The sequence below is a fragment of the Anabrus simplex genome, chromosome 2, assembly GCF_040414725.1.
Source record: "Anabrus simplex isolate iqAnaSimp1 chromosome 2, ASM4041472v1, whole genome shotgun sequence".
NCBI lineage: Eukaryota > Metazoa > Arthropoda > Insecta > Orthoptera > Tettigoniidae > Anabrus > Anabrus simplex.
Window position 1 is genome coordinate 1,055,214,328 of NC_090266.1, and position 12,938 is coordinate 1,055,227,265.

The 12,938-nt window shown below is 36.6% G+C and overlaps 1 protein-coding gene across 8 annotated transcripts in view; it reads right to left on the reverse strand.

Annotated features, from left to right (window-relative positions):
- Window positions 1-12,938, reverse strand: part of LOC136864684 (uncharacterized) — a 281,939-nt gene that overhangs the window by 163,907 nt on the left and 105,094 nt on the right. The window lies entirely within an intron of this gene.

The following is a 12,938-nucleotide window of genomic DNA, read 5'->3' on the forward strand; positions in this document are numbered from 1 at the left end:
ATAATAATAATAATAATAATAATAATACACAAAAGATTATCAAATCTTTAAAGGTAAACCTGCGATTAAAATTATGAAAGGAATGCCACCCTTGGGAACAGCCTTTTATGTCCATAAAAGATTATTAGACAATGTAACTGAATTCAAATCCTGCTCAGAACGGATACCTCTTTTAACAATGAACTGCAAAAATAAAAAATATACTTTTATTAACTGTCATGCACCAATAAATGAAGACAACAAAAAGAACCCAAATAAAGTAGAGGAATTCTGGACACTCCTGGATGATGAATTATCTAAAATTCCAAAATCAAATGTGGTGATATTACTTGGCAATTTCAATGCCAAAGTAGGAAGAGAGAGAATTTATAGACCAATAGTGGGAGAATATGCCGCACACCAAAGAACAAACATCAATGGAATGAGATTAATTACCATCTGTAAAAATTTTCAGCTGAAGTTAATGTCAACTTTCTTCAAGAAATTGCCAAGGAAAGCTAAAATATGGATTTCTCCAAATCCATTACTAGGTGAATTTCAACTGGATCATGTAGCTGTATCCAAAAGAAACATGAAATTATGAATGTCAAGGTAGTAAGAAGCAGAGAATTGGAATCCGATCACTACTTGTCTAAAATCAAACTAAAATTATTACCCAACAGAAATCACAGAAGAAGGGAAAGAGTAAACAAATAAAACACAAACAGACATCAAATTACACAAGAAACATTGGAAGCATTTCAGGAAGAAATAAAAGTATCTCATCATGGGAAGTGGCAAGATTTATCTAAAGAAATAACCAATGCAGCCCAGAAAACATTTGGGCTAGTCAAACCTAAAAAGAAACCATGGTGGAATCAAATATGTGAAGATGCATAACAAGAGAGAATAAAACAATGGAAAAAGTTTAAATCCTCTGGAAAGACTGAGCACTATGACCAATTCAAACAGCAAAGGAAAGACATTGCTAGAATGATAAGGGGAGATAAAACTTTTGAAAAATCACAACTTATTGACCTGCAAGACAGTTTTGTTAAAAACAACTCTCGAAACTTCTACCAGACTTTTAAGAGTCAGTTAAAGGGGTATCAAGCACCTAGCTTATGCTTCAAAGATGAAAATGGTAGACTTGGCCTAAGCAATGCTGAGAATTGTGAAATACTTGCAAAGCACTTTGATAAACTTTTAAACTGCCCTGAACCCGACCATAAGTTGGAATTCTCTCAAACACCTGAAAATCTGGAAGAACATATACCACCCACTGCTGAAGAAATTAAAGAAGTAATTAACAATCTGAAAAATAATAAAGCTAGTGGAGAAGACTCTATAACAGCTGAAATTTTCAAATGGTGTCAGTCAAAAATCATTGAAGAGCTACAGTTAATCTTTGAAGATATTTGGAGAACAGAGGCTCTAATACACCCATTGCATAAAAAAGGGGACAAACAAAAGATTGATAACTACATAGGCATCTCTCTTCTGCAAATCACATACAAGGTATTCTCAAAAATATTGCTGAATAGAGTAGAAACATCACTTGACAAGCAACTGGATGAACATCAAGCTGGATTTCAAAAAGGTAGATCTTGTTCAGAACAAATATTTAACTTAAAATCCATAATTCGCCATAGGATATTGAATTCAAAAGACATTGTTGTGACTTTTGTAGATTTTAAAAAGGGAAACCATAGATAAAACAATTCGTGAATTTGGAGTGAGGACTAAATTAGCAAACCTAATACGTGAAACCATTACTGACACAATTTCAAAGGTAAAATTTATGGGTGAGATATCCAAACCTATTAAGATATATACAGGGGTATGGCAAGGTGACAGTCTGTCACCCCTTCTATTCAACTGTGTTCTAGAGAAAATTGTAAGAAATTGGAACGTAAAGCTTAAAGAGCATAACATTTTGCCGGTAACTTTGGGGAGAAAAAACAAAGGCATTGAAATAAATTGCCTAGCATTTGCAGACGATTTCACTATATTGTTAGAAAACCTAACAAGTGCAACAACACAAATGAATCGCTTGGAAGAAATAGCCAACAAGACAGGTTTGAGAATCATTCAAGTTTCCATTAGGCTTGAGAATCTCCGTAGAAAAAACAAAATTTATTACAAACATCAAGAATGCTCCAAACTTTTTGGCAACAGATAATGGTGCAGTAGAAAAAGTAACAAAATTCAAATATCTGGGAGAAATAATTCAAGAAAATGGTTTAGACAAATCTGCAGTAGAAGAAAGGGTACACAAGATGGAAAGAGCATATGGTATCACAAAGAATTTTTATAACAAAAAGTGTCTATCTAAAAATCTTAAAATAAGGCACTATACGACAGTGGTGAAACCGGAATGCTTATATGCAAGTGAATGCCTGGTACTAAACTATGATTAGATAAACTTGAGGTACTAGAAAGGAGAATCATGAGAAACATCTTAGGCCCTGTGAAAACAACAGAAGTATGGAAATGAAGATCTAATGATGAAATATACAGGAACATAGAAAACATAACAGAAACCATATGAAAAAGGAGATTGCAATTTTTCGGACATATTTACAGAATGGATGATTCCAGATTAACAAAAAGGATTTTCAAGTACCTTTGGGACAAAAAAGGGCAACAAATAGCTGGATTCAAGAAGTAAGGAAAGATTTAGAAAGAAATAATATAAGAAAAGAAGAAACTATGGACAGAGAAATTTTTAGAAAGAGGGTAGTAAGTATGGAAGGATTCCAAGGAAGATTGAACAAGAAGCCTGGTGCAAAGTGGTCCGAGGACAGAAGGAAACAGCATAGTGAAAAAGAATATTGGAAGGAGTGGAAGAGAAAACAACACAGTATGAAGAACTGAATTGAAATTGGAACGTGGTCCTTAGCAGGCCTCATCGGAAATAATAATAATAATAATAATAATAATAATAATAATAATAATAATAATAATAATAATAAACAACTAACTCTACCCTGAAAATAATTTCCTTTGCAGAATGGAAAAGCCATTGAAAGAAAGCACTACCCTACATGGCAGCTCAGACGAGAAATCCACCATTGCGTTATGCAATGCGTTGGGATCTAGGGTTCTGGGGAGTACTAACGTCTGCAATAAGGATGAGTCGGAGCATCCTTGGAATCTCTCCAAACTTAAATTCAAACAGATATTTTTTGCAGGTAATCTTAATGTAAATTCATTGCTTAAGGTTGGTAAAAAACAGAATTAGAACTCCTCCTAGATAGAAATGAAATTAATGAAATTCAATTCTTAGCAGTACAAGAGACCCAGATTTTTTTAGTGAGGATGTGTCCAAGACAAAAGATTACAGAATCTTTAAGAGTAAACCTGCAATAAAAAATTATGAAAAGAATGCTACTTCTAGGTACAGCCTTTTATGTACATAAAACAAATTATAATATCTGAAGCCATCTCTTTTCAGTTTTGACTCAGTTAATTACTGTTAATGGCTGTTGACTATCTAATAGAATTCAAATCTAGCTCTGAAAGATTCTCTCTCCACACAATCAAATGCAAAAAAGAACTGTACCTTTGTTAACTGCCTTGCACCAATAAGTGAAGACATCAGGAATCCAAATAAAGTAGACGAATTCTGGGATCTTGTAGATGATCAACTATCTAGAGTTTCAAAATCAAATGTAGTGGTACTACTAGGAGATTTCAATGCCCAAATTGGAAGAAAAAGAATTCATAGTCCAACGGTAGGGGAATATCCAGCACACAAAAGAAAGAAGAAAAATGGAATGAGATTAGTGACTACCTGTAAAATCGATAAACTAAAGTTAATGTCAACCTCCTTCAAACTTCAAAAACATCTCAGAAAAGCTTAAACATGGATATCTCCAAAGGTAAATTTCAAATGGACCATGCAGCCATAAAAAAAAAGAAGAAAGAAAGTCAAGGTAGTAAGAAGCAGATAATTTGACTCTGACCATTACTTGTCTGGTTCTGGTCTCTAAAGTTCATACTGACAGACAAGACTCAGAAACTCACCCTTAAAGCTGAAGTCCTACAAAAATGTGTGATACCGGTCCTACTATATGGATGCCAAAACTGGGCACTAACACTAAAACAAAGGCAAATTTTCCAGATATGCTAGCGCAAAATGGAAAGAAAAATACTCCAGGTCTCATTGAGAGACAGAACTATAATTTATCAGCTTTATTGTCCGTACTAGGTGGAAAACTCATCCTTCATACTTGTGAGAGACAGAATACGGAACGAAGATATACGAAGGAGAACCGGCATGAAAGATGCTCTGACGACAGCTGATCAGCTAAAATGGAAATGGGGAGGACACATAGCGAAACTGGAGCAAAATCGATGGACTTACAAAATGACAATGTAGGATCTGAGAGAAGGAAGACGGAACGTGGGAAGGCAAAGAACTAGATGGGCAGACTGGTTTGCAAGATGGGGAGGAAAAACAATGGAATAGAACAGCAAAGATAAGGCATGAGTGGAAAGAGTTGGGAAAACCTGTGTGCAGAGATCACTAACCTTATGGGATACACATTTGGTTCAAGCCCTGGGATAAGATAGGTCGATTAAGACACATATTATAGAAATTGTGCAACAGTGAAATATGCAACAGTGCGCTTCCACAAGGAGGGAAACCTGAAAGTCACCTCTCTGATCACTCCAGGATAAAACAGTAAAAGTGCCAAGAATACAAAAAGAGGTTTTTATGAAATGGTGAATATAAAATTATCATCCTCGCGTACACTGCGGAAAGAAGCCACGCAGGTGTAAAGTATGTTGAAGTACGTTCTCAGGACAGGGGCAAAGTACAACAACATACAATTGTACGCCTCAACGAAGAGGATGATACCGTGATGGTCATCTTTTGATCACTCGGGAGAATAGCAAGACTGATGTCAAACAGACATTAAGACGTTTGCATGAAGTAGTGATATGATAACTCATCACGGAACACATAGTGAAAGGAGGATATGCACATGTAATGTATGTCAAGAGAATTTCAACGGAGGATAAGCTCAAGAACTTACAAGAAACTTCTACAACATTCGGAGAATGAATAGTGCAAGTTTACGCTGGGAGAAAAGTGCACACGTGTCAATAATGTAACAGTGTGTTTTTGTAGATTGTTGATCCCGAAAAACACAACTGCATCCACTCGGGGGTGAGACTACACAATTGTACAATAGGCAGTAATATGTTTTCATGAAACAAACTAGAGATTAACCAATATAATAATGCTCTTCAGGACCTGCTCACCTGATGAGTTAAACTGAGCACTGTCCCTTAGGGGATTCACGTACCTAATTTATTTATATTACTTGTTTAAAATTAAGCTCAAATTCTTACTCCACAGAAATCACAGGAGGGAATGAATTAAGAAATATAACATTGATAGGCTACAAATCACTCAAGAAACATTAGAAGCATTTCAAGAAAAATTAAAAGTAACTAAACATGGAAAATGGCAAGATCTGTCTAAAGAAATAACCAGTGCAGCTCACAAAATATTTGGACTAGCTCAACCTAAAAGAAAAAAATGGTGGAATGAAATATGTGAAGATGTCTTAACGGAAAGAATGAATCAATGGAAAAAGCAGAAATGGTCTAGAAGGATGGATGGCTATAAACAATTCAAACAACACAGGAAAGACACCGCAAGGATAATAAGGGGAGTTAAAAGATCATTAGAAAAAATCACAACTTATTGAATTGCAGGACAGTTTTGTTAAAAATAACACACAAAACTTCTATCAGATTTTTAAGAGTAAATTAAAGAGCTATCAAGCCCTTTATATGTTTTAAAGATGAAACTGGTAGAATTGGCCTAGACAACAGTGACAACTGTTAAACAATAGTAAAGCATTTTGATCAACTTTTAAACTGCCCTGAACCAAACCATCAGTTGGAATTCCCAGAAATAAATGAAAATGTAGAATATATGCCACAAATATTGAAGAAATTAATTAAATAATAACAGCCTGAAAAACAATAAAGCTACTGGAGAGGACTCTTACAGCTGAACTTCTGAAGTATTCTCAGCCAAAAATCATTCAAGAGCGATAGATATTTAGGAGAAATTAGAAGATTCTGGAAAAATGGAAAGTGGCTCTCAAACATACATTGCATTAAAAAAGGTGACAAGCAAAATGTTGATAACTATAGGAGAGTAACCCCGATGCGAATTGCTTACATGGTATTCTCAAAGATTTTGCTGAACAAAGTAGAAACAACATTTGACAAGCAATTAGGTGAATATCAGGGTGGATTTCAAAAAGGTAGATCTTGTTCAGAACAAAACATTTAATTTAAAATCAACAATTTGTCATAGAAACTGAACTCCAAGGACATAGTAGTAATATTTGTGGATTTTAAAAAGGCCTTTGATTCTGTTGACAGAGAATTGAAGTGATTATGTTTCACAAGCCATGAAACGTGTCTTCGGTCCCTCTCAGTCAGGATCTTTTTCCCATCACAATTCTGACATCGTGTTTCGTTCTCACATGTAGTACACCACTGCTTACAGACACGCTGAACAGTCTACTGCAAAACACCAACAAATCCAGCAACTTCACGCACCGTATGGCCATGGGCACGGCCAAACACGATTGCCACTTTATGCCACTCTGTCATATCCTTACATCTACCCTTGTTGATGTACACTGTCCACTTGAAACATCAATGTCTCACTGATCGCTACTGCCTTATGCTCACGTAGAGGCAGTGCGTGTGCGGTTGAGCATGGGACTCGTTCACTGAGCCATCTGTACAGGCTTAACGATCCATCTGCGCGTGCGCACTAGGGTTACTAGCATTTTGTCCAGTGAGCTTACATAAAGGTTTCCTCAGTATTTCATCACAACACTTCAAAACATATGGTGGTATACCATAGGGGTAACTTGATTTACTAGGCTTTAGTTTCTTTACTGCTTTTGAATATTCATTTTCACCAATATTAAAAATTGGCAAAATATGAGGTATTTCTTATATATCTGATACTGTAATAGAGTAAGAAGGTACCTGTTGAGAATATCTTCCTTTAAAAAATGAAGCAAAGCATCTGCAATCTTTTTACTATTATTTAAAATAGCTCCATTGAACATAATTTTATTTGAAAGTTTATTGGTTTTCTTTATACACAGTGTTGCCAACTTATATTTTCAAGATCCGCTAAATACTACTAAAAATCCGCTAAAATTCCGCCAAGAAATCCGATCTCAAATAAGGAGCAATAAAAATGAGCAAACCGGGCGAGTTGGCCGTACGGTTAGAGGCGCGCGGCTGTAAGCATGCATCCGGGAGGTAGTGGGTTCAAACCCTACTGTCGACAGCCCTGAAGATGGTTTTCCGTGGTTTCCCATTTTCACACCAGGCAAATGCTGGGGCTGTACCTTAATTATTGCCATGGCCGCTTCCCTTCCAACTCCTAGGCCTTTCCTATCCTATCGTCGCCGTAAGACCTATGTGTGTCGGTGCGACGTAAAGCCACTAGCAAAAAGAGAGCAATAATAATAATAATAATAATAATAATAATAATAATAATAATAATAAATGTCTGCACTCACCTGATCTGTGAGTTTTACTGGGATTAACCCCCTGTCTGCGAGCCGGCGAGCTAAAGCTTGTAGGCGTTTTAGTGCCAGGTGCAAACTACGTGAATCCCCTATCTCAACGGCCACACACAAAACAGACCAGTTCATTAAACTTTCTTCCTTCATAGCATAAATATAAATGCTACTGTCTCACAGTTTCATTATCTGTCATCATTCGTCAACTAAGATAAAAGTACCCTTTCCCCACGCAATACAAATTTATGATACCATGATCTCATAACATCAAATCCAAATAACATGTTTTCCTCATGTGATTGCTAGCTCCTGACAAGAAATACGGAATAGCTTAGAGACGGACTGGAGTACAAAATTTAGAAAAAACGTAAAATGGATAAACCACTAAATTCCGCTATAATAAATCTAGAATTCCGCCAAAAAATCCGCTGTCCGCTAAATGATATATTTCTCCGCCGGCAGTCTTCTAATAATAATGTTATTTGCTTTACGTCCCACTAACTACTTTTTAAGGTCTTCGGAGACGCCGAGGTGCCGGAATTTAGTCCCGCGGGAGTTCTTTAACGTGCCAGTAAATTTACCGACACGGGGCTGTCGTATTTGAGCACCTTCAAATACCACCGGACTGAGCCAGGATCGAACCTGCCAAGTTAGGGTTAGAAGGCCAGCGCCTTAACCGTCTGAGCCACTCAGCCCGGCAGGCAGTCTTCTAATTCCCCCAAATTTAGTGGAAAATCTGCTAAGTTGGCAACACTGTTTATACATTTAATAAAGTCCCAAAAGGCTTTAGAGTTACTCCAAGTACTTGATTCTAATTCTAAACCATACGATATATTTGTCTTACTTATTAAAGCTTCAGTTTCCCTTCTAATAACTTTGTATTTATTTAGGCAAAATTTGGAAAATTCCTATGATACTCCTTGAGTTTTATTAAGGAAATAATTTCTTTTGCAAACCAACATGGATACAATGCTTTCTTGAAACATTTTCGTTTAGGTACAGTTCTCTCTATTACTGAATCAAATATCCTAAAAAAGTAAACCAATGCCTCATTCAGATCTTTGAATTCTCGAATTCATCCCAATCTTTGTCACATAGAGTTGATGAAAGTTAGCCTTATGAAATTTATAACTCTTTGAGGTTCAATTGATTTTGCAATTTGTTTCACATATAATTCAACAGACAAAGAAGGATGGTACGGATTTTCTGGTACAAGAGATTCTGATCCTCTTGCCAGTTTTATACTAACATTTAAATTGGTCAAAATTAAATCCAATGTTATATTGTGAGAATTCTGAATGTTATTTATTCATGTCATTCTATATAACTGTAAGAAATGTGGAAAGGCTCTGTACTTAGGTACTCCTTGCAACAGATTATAATTCTTTCCTGAAATTAAAAGAAGGTTAAAGTCTCCTAGTATTATTGCGTTATCTCTCTGGAAAAACTAATTTTTATTGAATATTTCATAAAAATCATTGTAGAGCTCAATACTGGAATTAGGTGTAAAACAGGTTACTAATATATTTCTTTTGCATTAACCTGATTTCTATACAAAGTTTTCAAGATGATTCACTCCAACGTTATTGCTAGCTGCCGAATTTTCCTTACAAACTGCTACTAAAACACCATCTTCTGTCCTGTCTTTCCAATCTCATCAAAATATGTCATATTTTTCAGTAATTACTTCATTATCATACATCCCTAGGTGGAGCCAAGTTTCAGTTAATACCATCATGCTAAATATGTCGCATGAGTACCAGTATACATTTCAGTGATATTTGTATTCAGCCCTCTGATATTCTGATTCTAAACATGAAAAGTACAATTTACATCCTCCATTTTCAATCATTAAGACAGATTCTTAACATCTTCCATTGACTTTAACGTGTACAAATAGCTGTCAGTTTCCTGTTTCTTTAATTTTATATTTTATCTACCCACAGATATGCAAAGTTCTTTCCCGCTTTACTTATCTCACTGTGGTTTATGAATATACAGTAGCTTCATTGGTGCTGAATCTAATGCTGGTGGCATCTCTGAAAAAGTAGTCATCATCATCATCATCATCATCATCATCATCATCATTATTGTACAGTTCCAGTTTCCTGGGTACTGTTAATGAGCCTCTTCCACTTCTTCCTGTCCATATACAACTTGTCATGGAGAACATTATCCATTGTCCATCTTCTGGTAACTAGATCAACCTTGATCATGACCATCCATCAGGTTTTAGGTCTTCCTGCAGGTCATTTCTTCTCCACCTGTCTTTCCAAACTTATTCTGGCTATTTTTGTAGGCTCCATCCTCATCACATGCCCGCAGCACCCTAGTCTGGATGTGCCGATTCGGTCTAGTAGGAATGTCTTTATTCTGGCTTCTTTCCTCAACTCCTCATTTCTTAACTAGCCCATCTTGGTCTTCTGGATGGTGGATCTTCTATTATTATTATTATTATTATTATTATTATTATTATTATTATTATTATTATTATTATTATTATTCTTTTTTTCTTTTTCCGTAATGACAATTGATCACTATCAACAAGGATGGGAACATCCACCTATTCAGCACCACTGAAAATGAAAACACCGGGCGAGTTGGCCGTGCGCGTAGAGGCGCGCGGCTGTGAGCTTGCATCTGGGAGAGAGTAGGTTCAAATCCCACTATCGGCAGCCCTGAAAATGGTTTTCTGTGGTTTCCGATTTTCACACCAGGCAAATGCTGGGGCTGTACCTTAATTAAGACCACGGCCGCTTCCTTCCAACTCCTAGGCCTTTCCTATCCCATCGTCGCCATAAGACCTATCTGTGTCGGTGCAACGTAAAGCCCCTAGCAAAAAAAAAAAAAAAAAAAAAAGAAAAATGAAAACCTACAACCTGTTTTCCAGTCATTGACCGGTTCAGGGATGTAATGAATGAAACATATATAGGCTGTTATTACAATGGGGTCGCCACTCCCAAGGTGATTTATTAATGAGTGATAAATGCTATGAAATGATAATGGAGAGTGTTGCTGGAATGAAAGATGACAGGGAAAACCGGAGTACCCGGAGAAAAACCTGTCCTGCCTCCGCTTTGTCCAGCACAAATCTCACATGGAGTCACCGGGATTTGAAGCACGGTATCCAGTGGTGAGAGGCCGACGTGCTGCCATCTGAGCCATGGAGGCTCTTCAGCAACATTATTTTGATATTATTATTATTATTATTATTACATATTGGGACTAGTTTCAACCCTATTGTATTGGGTCATCTTCAGCTTAATTTCATAAACAGAAAAGACATTACATGCAAATTACAATCACCAGTAACATAATATAGTACAATTTGTATGTCTTGACTTACTGTTATATAATATTTTTGTGGTTACATATGAGTCTATTCAAATTGATGTTGCTTGCGCATGCGTCTAAAATTTATTGGGATCATTTGTCCTTGTAAGAAAAAATGTGGTCTTGATGAAAAACCGTACATATAGTGTAAACACTGCACAGTTAAAACGGGGGAGGTTAAAATAACACATTAAAAATATTCCTCTGATATACATGTGTGTTACTATATCCTTCAATGTGGTTCTAATCTTGCGTTATTTTGGTATTAAAAAGTTGACCTATATGTGATGGACATCTTTGGTCCTCAAGTTGTAATTATTGATAAGAACATGCATACTACCATTTTTGCAATAATTATGCGGACATTCACTGCATGAATTTGTGGTCTTCTGATCTGGTGGAGTGATCCGTCAATATTCTGTATAAAGTGAATGCCAGGGAAAGGCACTGTATGATAAATGCCCTGGATAGATCATCCTTCAAAACGATAGTACATGCCCTCACTCTGCTCAGTTCACCAAGGAGAAAATAAGAAAAATCTGGTGGAAAGTCCTGCTACACCCTGCCAACAGTCCACACATGGCACCCTCTGATTATTATTTTTCAGTATTATGAAGGAATAGATGTGCAGCCAATGCTACGAGACGACGGAGGACATACAGCAAGCAGAGTTGGCAAGCTACTGAAATGGAGTTTCACGACAAGCATATTTTCAAACTTCCAGGACAATGGAAAATATGTGTGCAAAGAAATGGAAATTATTGCTTTAACCACATCTGACAAATGAAAAATAGCTTGTTTGTGCTGACAAGGTTGGATGTGGAGAATGGAATGCTCAACAAATCCTCAGTTTGCTCATTTCAGATCCTCCTAGGAAGTTGGCTACTATGAATGAGTTACAACTGTAAGCTTCTTTTCAAGCACTGTGCAGTGATGGCATACAAGAGGGACAGCATCTTCATTTACTGAATACGCCTACCAGGTGAATTGGCTGCATGGTAAGAGCAGTGCACACTGTTAACTATCTTGTCAGTGAAATAGCACACATTCACTTGAAGTCTTTTTTTATTTTCTATAACTAAATTTACAATGCTACCAGTATGATGTTTTTGTTGTTGTTTGGGTCATCAGTCCATACATTTCAACGAACTCTGAAAATGCATATTTGTGGCTTATGATTATCTCTGAAGGAACCCTTCCAATTTCAAAGAAGTTGGAAAAGTAACTACTACATTCTACATTTCTTTTTGCTATTGGCTTTACGCCGCACCGACGCAGATAGGTCTTATGGCGATGATGGGATGGGAAAGGCCTAGGAGTTGGAAGGAAGCGGCCGTGGCCTTAATTAAAGTACAGCCCCAGCATCTGCCTGGTGTGAAAATGGGAAACCATGGAAAACCATATTCAGGGCTGCCGACAGTGGGATTCAAACCCACTATCTCCCGGATGCAAGCTCACAGCCGTGTGCCTCTAACTGCATGGCCAACTCGCCCGGTCATCCTACATTTACTCTAATCTGCTTGTAATATTCATGGCTTTGTCTATCCTTACCGTTCTTACCATGTACACTTCCATCAAGAACTAACTGAACAAGCCCTGGGCATCATTTTCTCTCTTCATCTGGTCAATTTTTGCCTAAAGGCTCCCCTCTTACCAATTCCTTTTAGTATCATTTCATTTATTCAACCTACCCATCTCATGTTTAGCATTCTTCTGTAATACCACATTTCAAAAGCTTCTATTCTCTTTCTTTCTGAGCTAGTTATTGTCTATGCTTCTCTTCCATATAATGGCACATTTCAGACAAAAGTCTTCAGAAACAGCTGGCTAATTCCTATATCAATGTACAAGTTAACAAATTTCTTTTCATAAGAAAGGCCTTCCTTGCTTTTGTTAGTCTGCATTTTATATCCTCTTTACTTCTGTCAACATTAGTTATCGTACTACCAAAGCAACAATATTCACCATCTTACTTTAAGACTTCATTTTCTAATTAAATGTTTCCATCATTGCCTGATTTCACATGAAGATAAAGTTGGAATT